Below are 16,003 nucleotides of genomic sequence, written 5' to 3' on the forward strand. Positions count from 1 at the left end.
CAAGCTACCAGCCGCCGACCACCAGCCACTGCCACCACCGCCGCCCTTGCTGCCCAGAAAGGGTTGCTTCTGTTTGTTCTCTCTTTTTTTTTTTTTTTTTTTTTTTTTTTTTTGAGATGGAGTTTTTGCTCTGTTGCCCAGGCTGGAGCGCAATGCTGTGATCTCGGCTCACTGCAACCTCCGCCTCCTGGGTTCAAGTGATTCTCCTGCCTCAGCCTCCTGAGTAGCTGGGATTACAGGTGCCCACGACCATGCCCAGCTAATTTTTGTACTTTTAGTAGAGACAGCGTTTTGCCATGTTGGCCAGGCTGGTCTCAAACTCTTGACCTCAGGTGATCCACCGGCCTCGGCCTCCCAAAGTGCTAGGATTATAGGAGTGAGCCACCACGCCCAGCCTGTTTTGTTTCTCAAAGCAGGCACAAAGCACAGAACAGGAGCAGGGCTCTAATGACGAGCACAGGGCAGTCTGTAGAGTGATGTGGTGGCCTCAGCTCTGGGGCTTGCTTGGTGCTGTCAAAATTATCTGGAAGCTCAATGCTAAAAGACAACTGGACCGAGGGGAGGAGCCCTACCCTGTGGCGGCTCACCAACTGGTCACCACCATGTTTTAAACATGAATGAACTCATTGTTTACAAAAGCAGTAAGTGTCCATGGTAAAAAATTTCCAACAGGCTTAAAATGAAAAGTATCTCCCCTTTTCCAGTCTCACCCCCAAGAAATAAACAATATCAGAAGTTTCCTGTTTGAGAAAACATGTATTTTTTCTTTCTTTTTTTTTTTGAGACGGAGTCTCTCTCTGTCGCCCAGGTTGGAGTGCAGTGGCGCCATCTTGGCTCACTGCAGGCTCCGCCTCCTGAGTTTAGGCAGTTCTCTGCCTCAGCCTCCTGAGTAGCTGGGATTACAGGTGCCTGCCACTGCGCCCAGCTAATTTTTTTGTATTTTTAGTAGAGATAGGGTTTCACCATCTTGGCCAGGCTGGTCTCGAACTCCTGACCTCGTGATCCATCTGCCTCAACCTCAAGTTCTGGGATTATAGGCATGAGCCACCGCGGCTGGCCAAAAACGTGTTTTTTCAAATGCTCTTCAAAAATCAGCTGTCACTAGAGACTTCTTCAGTTTTATTTCCCTCTAATACGTCTTTCCATCATGAGGAGACACATTTTGTAAGCACCTCCATGGTGCTCTGCTGTATGAGTGCGATTTATTAATCAGGTGTCTATGGCTGATCTTCTGACTTGCTTCTAGTTTTCCACTTTTACAATCAAGTGACAATAAACATTTTTTAGTTCTATGCAATGGTGTACTTGTTTGAGTATATTTCTGGCTTTCATGAGCGCATGAAAACTTTTCTCAATAACACTTTGAGGGAGGGACGATGGCAGGCGTTTTCCAGATGAGGAAAATAAAGCTCAAAGAAGTCAAGTGATTTGCCCTGGCTAACCTATCTGGAGTTTAGAACAAAGGTTTACTCATTTAACATGGGTTATAGACACGTGCATGAAAGTGACTACTGTCATTTCCAGCCACAGCACTGGACACAGGATCAACAAAGCAGCTAAAGTTCTGCCCTCTTGGTGCATACAATCTCCTGGGAGAGCTTGGACTTGTACAAATTGTGCTAAGTGCTTTGAAGGAAAAGCCAGGGTGGTACGAAAGATAATATCAAGTAGACTGAGTTTAGATTGTGCAGTCAAGGAAGACTTCCTGGAGAAGGCCACATTTAAACTGAGTTGTGAGTAGCAAAGGATGTGAGAAGTGAGAAGTTTCCAGGCAGAGGGAGAAGCATGCACAAAGGCCCAGACTGGGCAAGTTCCTGCTAGTGGTGGTTAAGGACCGGATGGAACACGGTTGTGGCTGCTGAGTGGTGGATCCAGAGGGATAGTGGAGAGAGAGGAGGTCAGTGAGACAGGCAGAGGCAGGACTACACAGAGCCCCAAGGACAACGGAAAGGGATTCTGGATTTGATCAGAATTCCGTGAAAAGAAACGGGGGCTGGAGGAGGGAACCTGTAGCTGTTTTGTTTTAGCCGTTTTATGGGGAAGCTTTAGGACATTGTGGTCGAGCCCAGAATAAAACAAACCCAGCCGCTAGCAGGGTTTTCACTTTTTGAGGGATGATAATAAAAGCTAAATGTATGGCATATGTACTATGTGCCTGCCGCTGCGCTTAGGGGTTTCCATGTTACCTACTTGAATCCTGACAACAACCTTTGGAAGTAGTGCTATTTCTATTGTCCCCTTTTATATATGAGTAAATTGAGACCAGAGAGATTAAGTAACTTGTCTAAAAGCATCCAGCTAGTTAATCAGCCATAGTACATATGTCAAGATAGACCATGTCCTGGGCCATAAAACAAGTTCTAATAAATTTACAAGGACTGCAATCATACAAAGTGTGTTTTCTGACTGCAGTGGAATTTAATTAGGAATTAATAATAAAAATATATCTAGGAAAACCCCAAACGTGTGGAAATTAAATTACACATTTTGAAGTAATTTATAGACCAAAACCAAAATTATACGAGGAAGATTACGACATATTTTTGTTTTTTCATCTTTTGGGTTTTTCTGTTTATTTTTGAGATGGAGTCTTGCTCTGTCACCCAGGCTGGAGTGCAGTGGCACGGTCTTGGCTCACTGCAACCTCCACCTCCCATATTCAAGCGATTCTCCTGCTCAGCCTCCCAAGTAGCTGGGATTACAGGAGTGCATCAACTCGGACAACTAATTTTTGTATTTTTAGTAGAGACAGGGTTTTACCGTGTTTGTCAGGCTGGTCTCGAACTCCTGACCTCAGGTGATCCACCCACCTCAGCCTCCTAAAGTGCTGGAATTACAGGTGTGAGCCACCATGCCCAGCCTAGATTATAACATATTTTGAACTGAAAGATAAATACAAATGCAATACATCAAAATAATGTCAGGTGCAGCTAAAGTAGTGTTTAAAGGGAAAGTTATAGCTTTAAATGCTGACATTAGAAAAGAAAAAAATGTCTAAAGTTAATGACCTAAGTTTCTACCTTAAGAAAATAGGACAAAAGAACAAAGTCAATCAAAAGTAAATATAAGGAAAGATATGATCAAAAGGACAAAAACTTATGAAACAAAACAGACAATAGAGAAAATTAGAAAGTCCAAATCTTTTTCTCTAAAAATAATTAACAAACTGAAAAGTCCCTAACTAGACTAAGTCATGAAAAAAATCAATCATTCATATCAGAAATTTAAAACAGATGATTACCACAGATCCTAAAAAATTGAAAAATAAAATAAAATACTATGAACACCTTTATGCCAATAAATCTAATAAATTAGATGAAATGAGCAAATGTCTTGAAAAATAGAACTTATCAAAATTGACATGAGAAACATAAACTCTAAATAGCCCTAACCTATTTAAAAAATTGCATTTGTTACTTAAAAACTTTTCCTCCCAAAATACTCCAGGACCACATGATTTCACTAGTAAATTCTATCAAACATTTCAGGAAGAAATAACAATATTTCATAAATATTTTTAAAATTAGAGAAGGCAGAATCATTTCCAATTGTCTTGTAAGTCTGGTATACCCTAAGCACCAAAATCTTGCAAAATTTTTTTTAATTATAAACTTAATATTTTTGTAAGCATACACCAAAAATTAGCAAAATAATAGAAAATTGAATCCAACAACATATATAAATGTTAATAAATCATGACGAAGTAGGATTTATTACCCAAAGTGAAAGCCTAGTTTAATATTTGAAAATCAATCTATCAGTCGGGTATGGCGGCTCACGCTTGTAATCCCAGCACTTTGGGAGGCTGAGGCGGGTGGATCACAAGGTCAGGAGTTCAAGACCAACCTGGCCAACACAGTGAAACCCATCTTTACTAAAAATGCAAAAAATAGCTGGACATGGTGGCAGGCGCCTATAATCCTAGCTACTTGGGAGGCTGAGGCAGGATTTGTATTCAACATTATTCTAGAGAATCTAGCCAATGCAATAAAGCAAGAAAAAGAAACAAAAGGCATAACATTTGGTGAGGAAGAAATAACTCTACACCTGCTTTCAGGTGCTATAATAATTTATGCAGAAAATTCAAGGGCGTCTATAAAGTAACTACTGGAACTAATAAATGAATTTAGCAATGCTGCAGAAGACAAGGCTAATATACAAAGTTAATTATAATCCTTATGTTGGAACATCAAACAACTGATAACATTAAGCAAACAATTCTGTGTGTGGTAGTGCAACAACATTAAATACCTAGGAAAAAAATCTAACATAAAATACCTAGGAAAAAAATCTAACATAAGAAATGCAAGAGGCATGGTGGCTCACGCCTGTAAGCCCAGCACTTTGGGAGACTGAAGTGGGCAGATCACGAGGTCAGGAGATCGAGACCATCCTGGCCAACATGGTGAAATCCTGTCTCTACTAAAAATACAAAAATTAGCTGGGTGTGGTGACATGTGCCTGTAATTCCAACTACTTGGGAGGCTGAGGCAGGAAAATCTCTTGAACCAGGAAGTCAGAGGTTGCAGTTATCTGAGATTGCGCCACTGTACTCCAGCCTGGGCAGCAGAGCAAGACCTCATCTCAAAAAAAAAAGACATGCAAGACTTCTACACTGATAATTACAAAGCAATGCTGAGGGAAATTAAGAAGGACCTAAATAAATGAAAAAAATATGTCCTGTTTGGTTTGGAAGACTCAATATTGTTAAAATGGTGCTTTTCTCCAAATTAAGCTACAGATTCAATGCAATCCCAATAGAAATTTTAGGAAGTATTCTAGTGGAAATTGACAAACTGATTTCCACGAGAAAGTGGGTGTAGAATAACAAAAGCAAAGGGTATAGAATAACAAAAGCAATTTAAAAAAAGTTGGATAATCTACCCTATTTTCTTGTAAGACTTACTATAAAACTACAGTAATCAAGACAGTTCAGTATTAGTGAAAATATAAACATATAGCTCAGTGCAACAGATTAGAGAGTACATAAATTGACACACATGTATTTGGTCAGTTGTTTTGACATAGGAGCCAAGGCAATTCTGTAAGAAAAGACGACTTTTCAACAAATGGTGCTAGATAAATATGCAAGAAAAAAGTGAATATTGACACATATCCCACACCATGCATAAAAATTGAATCAGAATTAATTACAGATTGAAATGTAAAACTTAAAACCACAAAACTTAAAAAAGAAACAAAACCACAAAACTTTAAAAAGAAATGATAGGAAAATATTTTTGCATCCCATTTCTTACATAAAACACAACAATCACAAATCATAAAAGAACAAATGATAAATTATACTTCAATTAAAATAAGACACTTTTGTGCTTTGAAATACACCATTAAGAAAGTGAAAAGGGTCTGCAACCCAGTGAGAAAATAGGCAAAGATTTCAACAGATAAGTCTCAAAAGAAGGTATGAGAATGACCCGTAAGCACATGAAAAGCTACTCAACACCATTAGTCATTAGGGAAATATAAACTGAATGACAATGAAATACCACTAAATACCCACTAGAATGGCTGCAATCAATGTTGGTAAATGATTAACAGCTGTTCTGGGTGGAGTAGAGGTGAAGGAAGTCTGATTAGTAGCTAGCATTTGCCAATTTCGATGGAGTAAATATTTCCACCGTGGTTGACTTCAAGCTATCAACAAGAAGTCGCTGAACCCAGAATTGGGAAAAGATGCATAGAGTTGGTTCCCACAAGCCGGTGCAAGCTGGGTCCAGCACACCACTGGCTAAAATTCTTAAAACTGTACCAAGTGTTGGCAAAGATGTGGGACAGCCAGAACTCTCCTGCACTGCTGTAAGGGACGTAAGAAGGTAAAACCACTTGGCAAAAATGGTTTTGCAGTTTATAAAAAAAGTTAAACATCATCTGCCATGCAGCTCAGTCATTCAACTCCCAAGTGTACCCAACTACACATGGCTGTTCACAGCAGCTTTATTTGTCCTAGCCAAAATTGAAAACAACCCAAATGTCCATCAGCAGGTGATTCGACGCTGTGGCATTCATTCACTGGAGTATTAATCAGCAATAAAAAGGAATGAACTGCTGATATGTGAACTATGTGGATGAATTTCAAAATCATTGTATTGAGTGACAGAAGCTAGACAACAAAAAGAGTTCATGAGATAGGATTCAATGTATAAAGTTTTTTTTTGTTTGTTTTTGTTTTTTTCGTTTTCTTTTTTTTGGTTTTGTTTTGAGACAGAGTCTCCCTCTGTCACCAGGCTGGAGTGCAGCGTTTTTTTTTCCTTTTTTTTTTTTAAAGTATGCACGAATAGAGTGACAAAACATATCAGTGGTTGTTGGGTAAAGGGATGGAAGGTAGGCTGGATTACAAAGGGTACAAAAGTCATCTTTGGTGGTCAAGGAATTTTTTTTTTTTTTAAGGCGAAGTCTTGCTCTTGTCCCCCAGGCTGGGATACAATGGCATGATCTTGGCTCACTGCAATCTCTGCCTCCCGGGTTCAAGCAATTTTCCTGCCTCAGGCTCCAGAGTAGCTGGGATTACAAGCGCCTGCCACCACGCCCGGCTAACTTTTGTATTTTTAGTAGAGACGGGGTTTTACCATGTTGGCAAGGCTGGTCTCGAACTCCTGACCTCAGGTCATCCGCCCGCCTCAGCCTCCCAAAGTGCTGGGATTACAGATGTGAGCCACTGCACCCGGTCGGTCAAGGAAATGTTCATAATCTTGGTTGTGAAGATGGATTCATGGCGGTATACATGTGTCAGAACTGACCATATTGTGCCCTTTCAATATATGCCATTTAGTGTACTTCAGTTGTATCTCAGTAAAGCTGAAAAACATTTTAAAATATAAACTCCGGGGTTTGACCCCAAAACTGGGAAATGGGAGAACTGAGAGGGATTCTGGGTTTTCAGTTTAACAGGCTCATCAGGTGGCTTCTGTAAAGTGTGAGACCTACTAAAGAAGAAACCCCCAAATTAGATCAGGTGGGACAAGTTTAATTCTTCAGGTTGATAAAGGAAGGTGTGTTTACACTTCAGAGTGGGGTTTGAGGCGTTTTAACAGTCGAGCGGTAGTATTTGCATATTCTAAGTGTCTGTAGTTGTGCTCGGTGCTCTCACCTGCAGGAAGATTTGCCTGAGTTTCCCAGCTGTGATGTGGCAAAGCTGGGCTATTTGATGCAGTGCAGCTGAAAGCTACAAGACTAGCTTCGCCTCCACCACTTTCTAGCTGGGTTTCTCTGTATCATTTATCTTGAAACAACCACAGTCGTTTAGTTTGCTCATGATTTTGTAATTTGGGCAGTGTTTGATGGAAATGGTGAGTCTCTGCTCCACGCAGGGTCAACTGGGGTTCTCTGCTGGAAGCTGAAGGAGCCTCTTTCAAGCCACCTGCTTTTCACCTGGGAGCTCGGGCACAGTTGTAGGGATCTCCGGAGAGATCTTGCCATGGGCTGCCCTAGAGTGCTTCCTTGCAGCGCAGTGGCTGCCTTCCAGGAGAGTGTTAAGGAGCACCAGGCTGAAGTTGCAGTCCTTTTAATGATCTGGCAGAAATACAAAGTGTTACGTTGACCACCTGATCAACCTCATCCTTTAACACCCTCCCTCTCGTTCACCCTCCTCCAACCATCCTGTTCTTTCTTTTCTCTCAGACTCCAGATGTGCTCCTGTTTCAGTGTGTCTGCACCTTCTGTCCCCTCTGCCTAAAACACATCTTCCTGCCCCACAGACCTGCCTCCTTCCCACCCTGCAAGTCTCAGCCAGACGTCTTCATCTCAGACGGGTTTCGCTGTCTCCTTTTTCCTTCCCTCTCCTGCAACTCTCACCAGCACTGTGCAACAAACAGAACTTTCTGCAACGATTGAAATATTCTTTATCTGTAACAGTCAATGCAGTGGCTACTATCCATGAGACTACTGAGCCTCAGAAGGTGGCAAGTGTGTGACTGCAGAACTGCATGTTAAGTTTTATTTAATTTTAACGAATTGAAAATTACAATTAAGTAGCTAAAGAAATGTAGCTAGTTGCTATCATTTGGAGAGATCAGCTCTATCCTATTACTCCATCTTATTTTTTATTTTTGGTTTTTAAGTTTTTTATTTTTAATTCTCATAGGTACATAGTAGGGTATATATTTATGGAGCACATGAGACATTTTCATACAGGCATCCAATGAGTAATAATCCCATCAGAAAAAATGGGGTATCCATCACCCCAAGCATTTATCCTTTGTGTTTCAAATAATCCAATTATAGTCTTTTAGTTATTTAAAAATGTACCATTCCTGACTGGGAGCAGTGGCTCACACTGTAATTCCGGAACTTTGGGAGGCTGAAGCAGGTAGACCACGAGGTCAGGAGATCGAGACCATCCTGACTAACATGGTGAAACCTTGTCTCTACTAAAAATACAGAAATTAGCTGGGCGTGGTGGCACACGCCTGTAGTCCCAGCTACTCAAAAGGCTGAGGCAGGAGAATCGCTTGAACCCAGGAGGTGGAGGTTGCAGTGAGCCGAGATTGTGCCACTGCACTCCAGCCTCGGCGACAGAGCGGGACTCCATCTCCCCCTCCCTAAAAAAAAATGTACAATTACATCTTGTCTTCTTCATAACAGTTATTGGTATTCACAATTATCTTATTTGCATATTTTTAAAATTCCGGTAAGAACATTTAACATGAGATCTACCCTTTTTACAGATTTTTAGGTATATAATATGGTATTGTTATCTATAGGTATCTAATTTATTTTATGTTTTTAACTAGTTATTATGACTAATGTAATTCTATAAAAAATGCCCAGATTGCTAGTATAAACCTGTGTCTATCCATCTGGATTAATTTTTTTTTTTTTTTTTTTTGAGATGGAGTCTCACTCTGTCACCTAGGCTGGAGTGCAGTGGCGTGATCTTGGCTCACTGCAACCTCCACCTCCCCTGTTCAAGAGATTTTCCTGCCTCAGCCTCCAGAGTAGCTGGGATTACAGGCACGTGGCACCATGCCTGGCTAATTTTTTTGTATTTTTTTAGTAGAGACAGGGTTTCATCTTGTTGGCTAGGCTGGTCTCGAACTCCTGACCTCAGGTGATCCACCCGTCTCGGCCACCCCAAAGTGCTTGGATTACGGGCGTGAGCCACTGTGCCTGGCTCATTAATTGTTAACATTTTGTCAAATATGCTTTATTTTCGGTGAGAAGGAGGAATAAGTTTAGGAGATCTATTGTACAACATGGTGATTATAGTTAATGACAATATATTGTAGGCTTGAAAATTGCTAAGAAAGTAGATTTTAAATGTTCTCACAAAAAAGTATGTGAGTATTGCATATGTTAATTAGTTTGATTTTTACTCATTCCAAAATGTATGTATATACATCAAAAAATCATGTTGCATACTATAAATAGATACAATTTCTGTCCATTAAAAAAGTATAAAGAAGATAAAGTATGTTTTATCTTCTATGTGGGCTTATATAATGTTTTTGAAGGGCTGGCTGAGCCATTTGAGAGTCAGTTGCAGACATCATAGCACTTCACCCCTAAACACACCAGCATGCATCTCCTAAGAATAAGGACATTCTCCTAAATAACCACAATGCCATTATCACATTCAAGAAATGTAACACTCACACAATCCTTCTATCTAATATTGATACATACCGTTGTTTGGTATATAGTCCGTATTCAACTTTCACAAATTGTCCAAGAATGTCTTTCATGGTAGTTTCTTCTTCCAATCTGGGGTGCAATTCAGAATCACATATTGTGTTTGTCTTGTCTCCTCACTGTCCTTGAATCTGGAACAGGTCTCAGCCTTTCTTTCTTTCATGAGTTTGGCAGTTTTGAATGGCAAGGACAATTGTTTTAGAAACATCTTTGGTTTTGTTTTGTTTTCCTGTTTCCTTGTGACTGAATTTAGGGGTTGCGTTTTTGAGCAGAAGTACTTAGTGATGCGGTAGGCTTTGCAGTTTGTTGTATTAGGAAGCACACGATGTCCGTCTGTCCTATTATTGAGAATATTCACTTTGATCACTTGTCAAAGATGATCCTCCCAGAGCACTCCATTGTCAAGGCACTATTTTTCCCCTTGGCAAACTGTAACAAATACGTAGGAAGATCCTTTGTGAATATTCTGCTTCTCATCAAGTTTTCATTCAATAGTTTAACATTCATGGATTCATACCTGAGTCAGTTATTGCTGTGGACCTTGCAAAATGGTTTTTTCTCTTTATTTCCTTCTAAATTTATTTATTTTTATTTATTTATTTATTTTTGAGACAGAGTCTGGCTCTGTCGTCCAGGCTGGAGTGCAGTGGCACGATCTTGGCTCACTGCGACCTCCACCTCCCAGATTCAAGCAATTCTCCTGCCTCCGGCTCCTGACTAGCTGGGATTACAGGTGCCCACCAAGCCCAGCTAATTTGTGTGTGTGTGTGTGTGTTTTTAAGTAGAGATGGGATTTCACCATGTTGGCCAGGCTGGTCTGGAACTCCTGACCTCAGGTGATCCGCCCACATCAACCTCCCAAAGTACTGGGATTACAGGTGTGAGCCACCATGCCCGGCCTATTTCCTTCTAAATTTATTAGTTGGAATTCCACTTTAAAGAAAAGCTTTCCCTCCTCCTTTTATATGAATGTATTTATTTGTTTGAATTAGAATGGACTCGAGATTTCATTCAGTGTATTATCATCCATTACTGTGATTATTCAGTTCGATCTTAAAATGTATCTAGATCAGGTCAGTGGGGTCTCCTGTAAGCTGGTGTCTATGTTCTTTTGACCTGCCTTCATCGTCTTTGAGGTCTTACCTTACTTTCTGGCACAGTAAGCTGCTCCAGGCTTACCTTATTTGTTTCCTTGTAAAAGTGCTTACTAGGTGTTAAATACTAGCTGTCTCTCTCCTACTAGAAGGTAAGCTCTTCCTTCTCTGCCACCATTCTGAGCACTTAAACCCTTAGATACAAATTGACCAAGAGAAGCCCTAGAAATCCACTTCTAAAACTCCTAAAGATTATTCTGCATGAACAGCTAAGAAAGTTCAAATTCCATGCATTTCTTAGTTGTTTAATCATAATAGCAGAGTGTGGAGCCATAAGGCAGCCTAAGTGGTTAAGAACTTGGGCCATCGGGTTAGACCTTCCTAGCTTCCTCTCTGAACTGTATTACTTCTTAATTGTAGACCTGGACAAGTCACTTCTCTCTGAGTCCCAGTTTCATCTTCTTTAAAATGGGATACTGCTAATGTACCTAGCCACATGGTTGTCATAAGGACTAAGAGAATATGTGTAGTGCTTATCACAGTGCCTAGAATATGATAGATTACCAATAAATAGTAGCTATTATTGGCCAGGTACAGTGGCTCATGCGTGTAGTCCCAGCACTTTGGGAGGCCAAGGCAGGCGGATCACGAGGTCAGGAGTTCAAGGTCAGCCTGACCAACATGGTGAAACCCCGTCTCTACTAAAATACAAAAAAAAAAAAAAAAAATTAGCTGGGCATGGTGGCAGGCACATGTAATCCCAGCTACTTGGGAGGCTGAGGCAGGAGAATCGCTTGAACCCGGGAGGCAGAGGTTGTAGTGAGACGAGATTGTGCGACTACACTCCAGCCTGGGCAACACAGCAAGACTCTGACTCAAAAAAAAAAAAAAAAAAAAAGTAGCTATTATTATAATGTACATTTTCTCCTCTCATCCTCCCAGTAGCTCCATGAGGTGACACCATTTATAGATGAGGAAACAGTGATGTTCAGATTGGTTAAGTAAATGTGCATGGTCACATTGCTAGATGGTGAGGAAGCACAGGTAGGAACAACATGAGAGGTTTTTCCAGGTATAAAGAAGGGAGAATTAGGGCTGGGCACAGTGGCTCATGCCTGTAATTCCAGCACTTTGGGAGGTGGAGGCTAGCGGATCACGAGGTCAGGAGATCGAGACCATCCTGGCTAATATGGTGAAACCCTGTCTCTACTAAAAGTACAAAAAATTAGCCGGGCATGGTGGCACACACCTATGGTCCAGCTACTTGGGAGGCTGAGGCAGGAGAATCACTTGAACCCAGGAGGCGGAGGTTGCAGTGAGCCAAGATTGCACCACTGCACTCCAGCATGGGCAACAGAGGGAGATCTCATCTCAGAAAAAAAGAAAAGAAAAGAAGAAAAGAAAAGAAGAAAATAAAAGAAAAAAGAGTGGAGTGGAGAATTAGGAGTAAGCGGGGCCCTGGAAGGAGCTCGGATGGAGCAGAGCCCTTTCACCCAACTCCCTTACACCTGTTTAGGCAGGGAGAGTAACTATCCATTGTATAATGTTGGAAGTACTCAGTACATTTTTACTCTCAGGAACTCATCTGTGACACCACCGACCATCTGAGGCTAGACTAAGAAAGGCGGCAGAATAGTGGTTAATTAAGATCATGATCTGGGTTTACATTTTGGTTGGGAAATCTTGGGTAAGTTACCTAACCTCTCTGTCTTATTTCCCTCTTCTGCAACATTTCAGGGCATTTGCACTGGCTGTTCCCTCTGCCTCTAATGCTGTTACCTTGATACCCACATGGTTAACCCCTTTATCTCCCTCACATCATTATGCAAGTCACTAAGGCCTACCTTGACCACTTTACTTAAAAATAAAATTCATCCTGGTCATTCTATTCCTTTTTAATAGCTCTATTTTTTTTTTCCAAAGTATTTATCACTAACACTACATCACTTACTTATTTTTTATTTGTATTGCATATTATCTTTCTCACCTCTTTAGAAAGAATGTCATCTGCACTAGAACAGGGATTTTGGTCTATGGATCACTGCTGTATTTCCAGCACTGAGCAAAGTGCCTGTACGTGGTAGTAGCTCAGTAAATATTCCTGTTGTTGTTACTGTAAACAAACCACACTAGGGGCTAAATTTGAAGGAGAAGCTCAAAACACGCAATGTTATCAAGTCATTCTGATGTTCATGTCCCTCTGGAATTTGATCACAATTTTAGTCAAATTCCTATCATTTTTAGTTCTAGCCAGAGGCCTAAATATAGCCAGGGTGTCCTCCCTCTGTACCATGAGGGGTCCAGGAACCAGAAGCATTGTAGAAATGCAGAATATCTTGGGCCCCATCCCAGATTAACTGGGTCAGGATTTGCTTTCTTCTAAGATCCCTGGGGTGACCCGTGCATATTCAAGTTGGAGAAGTGCTCATTTAGACCACTTTCTTCTTTCCTGGAATCTTTCTCTTTTCCAGCTTCCCAAGCCTTCATCCATCTCTTCTCTCCCTCGCTTCTAACTCAGTTTGAAGCTTCCTTTCTTTGCAAGTTTCATCTCTGCAAGCAATCACTCCCTATTCCAATCCCTCTTAGGTCTGTGCCTCTGCTGCTCTGAGCGCACGGCCCACATTCCTCTGTCTACATATCTTATCTCCCTGGGTTCCTCTTCATTTAATGGCAAGCATGTTGAGGGCAGGGCCTTATCCTGTTTATCTCCTGATCCTAATTTCTTCATCTACCTTAACTTAATTAGTATCTGTCCAAGGAGGAAAGAGATCATTTTGTCTTTGTCTCCTTTGTTTATTCTAAGGATCTAAGTTGTTTCATTGTTTTCATGCATTCTTAGGTCTTCTACTGCATGTTTCCTAAAAACAGGGCCATCCTGTCTCAGACCTGTCACCGTACTCAAACTGTGCTTCTCTTGCCAGTCTCCCGAAGAAAGATCTGCTAGGCCTGTAATCCCAGCACTTTGGGAGGCCGAGACGGGCGGATCACGAGGTCAGGAGATCGAGACCCTCCTGGCTAACACGGTGAAACCCCGTCTCTACTAAAAATAGAAAAAAAAATTAGCCGGGCGAGGTGGCGGGCGCCTGTGGTCCCAGCCACTCGGGAGGCTGAGGCAGGAGAATGGCGTGAACCCAGGAGGCGGAGGTTGCGGTGAGCTGAGATCCGGCCACTGCACTCCAGCCTGGGCGACAGAGCAAGACTCCGTCTCAAAAAAAAAAAAAAAAAAGAAAGATCTGCTAGGGAGATAAACTTGGTTGAGACAAAATTCTTGTAAATAAGCTCATAGAGGGGACAGACTCCTCCTGCCCCGTTCCTCCCACCCCCTCACAACAAGGGTCTTCCCAATTAGTGGAAAGCAGTCTAAATGTCCATCCATGGGAATAAAACATTTATGGCACAAGCATACTGTAAAGTTGTTAAAGAGAATGATATAAATATGAAATTACAGCCAGGGAAACATCTCTAGGGCATGACGAATGAACCAAAAAGCATCTTGCAAAATATGTGCCATTTGATATCAATTATACTTTAAATATAAACAGATTTATATGTATCATATGCAAAAAGGTTTGAAAGGCCACAACACATTAATGACAATGACCAAAGGAAACTTCAACTTTGTCTGTAATAGGTGTTTGTTTTTACATGGAGAATATATGAGAATATATGTGCGTGTTATTTGCGTAATTGTAGAATTCATAGTAATTTTAAAACAAAACTGTTAAATTGATTTAAATTTTAAAAGGAAAATGGGGCAAAAGCAATTAATGTTGGTAGAACTGGGAGGTGGGGAGACAGCAGGGGCTTTGGAAATGACTCCACGCAGCCTGGCTCTGTTTCCAGTTTACGGATGGCTTGACTGAGACTAGCAGAAGCTAAGTGACTTGCTTGGAGTTCCATCATTACCGGGTAAGGTTGACTGACTGGCGCAAGTGCTTTGTACTAAATGTGGAGTAGTCCCTGAGTGGAGGAGAAGACAGTGTCCCCTTAGCTTCTACAGGTTAGGTGTGGCTGTCCCCATCTGTACTGATTTGCCTAATCTGATCTGCATTAATTCTTTTTTTTGTTTGTTTTTTTGAGACGGAGTCTCGCTCTGTCGCCCAGGCTGGAGTGCAGTGGCACGATCTCCGCTCACTACAAGCTCCGTCTCCCGGGTTCACACCATTCTCCTGCCTCAGCCTCCCAAGTAGCTGGGACTACAGGCGCCGGCCACCACACCCGGCTAATTTTTTTTTGTATTTTTAGTAGAGATGGGGTTTCACCGTGTTAGCCAGGATGGTCTCCATCTCCTGACCTTGTGATCCGCCCGCCTCGGCCTCCCAAAGTGCTGGGATTACAGGCGTGAGCCACCACGCCCGGCCCTTTTTTTTTTCTTTTTTTTCTTGAGACAGAGTCTCGCTCTGTTGCCCAGGCTGGAGTGCAGTGGCATGATCTCAGCTCACTACAACCTCCGCCTCCCGAGTTCAAGCGATTCTCCTGCTTCAACTTGCCAAGTAGCTGGGACTTCAGGTGTGTGCCACCACACTTAGCTAGTTTTTGTATTTTTAGTAGAGATGGGGTTTCACCATGTTGGCCAGGATGGTCTCAATCTCTTGACCTTGTGATCTGCTTGCCTTGGCCTCCCAAAGTGCTGGAATTACAGGCGTGAGCCTCCACGCTTGGCCAATTCTTTTTTTAATGAAGGCTTTTGTTCCCTGCTCCAAGACTCTCTTCCCTGAGGTGATGAAGACATAGCAGTCCTCTCTTTCCCTGAAGACAACCACTTGCCAACTCTTGCTACACCCCCTGCCACCTTTATTTATTTATTTATTTATTTATTTATTTATTTATTTTGTGACAGAGTTTTGCTCTTGTTGCCCAGGCTGGAGTGCAGTGGTGTAATCTTGGCTCCCTGTAACCTCTGCCTCCCGGGTTCAAGTGATTCTCCTGCCTCAGCCTCCTGAGTAGCTGGGATTACAGACACCTGCCACCACACCCATCTAATTTTTGTATTTTTAGTAGAGACGGGGTTTCATCATGTTGGCCAGGCTGGTCTTGAACTCCTGACCTCAGGTGATCCACCTGCCTCAGCCTCCCAATGTGCTGAGATTACAGGCGTGAGCCACTGCGCCTGGCCTCTTGTTCCCTTTTATGTGCTTTCCACAAACTTCTATCTTTGGCCCAATATCTAACTTTAAAAAAGGAGCCATAAACTACCCCCACCCCCCAATATTAGGAGCTGTATCCTAGAGATCTAGATTACCAGCCCCTTCTCCCACGTT

Source organism: Piliocolobus tephrosceles, chromosome 4 (genome assembly GCF_002776525.5).
Source record: "Piliocolobus tephrosceles isolate RC106 chromosome 4, ASM277652v3, whole genome shotgun sequence".
NCBI lineage: Eukaryota > Metazoa > Chordata > Mammalia > Primates > Cercopithecidae > Piliocolobus > Piliocolobus tephrosceles.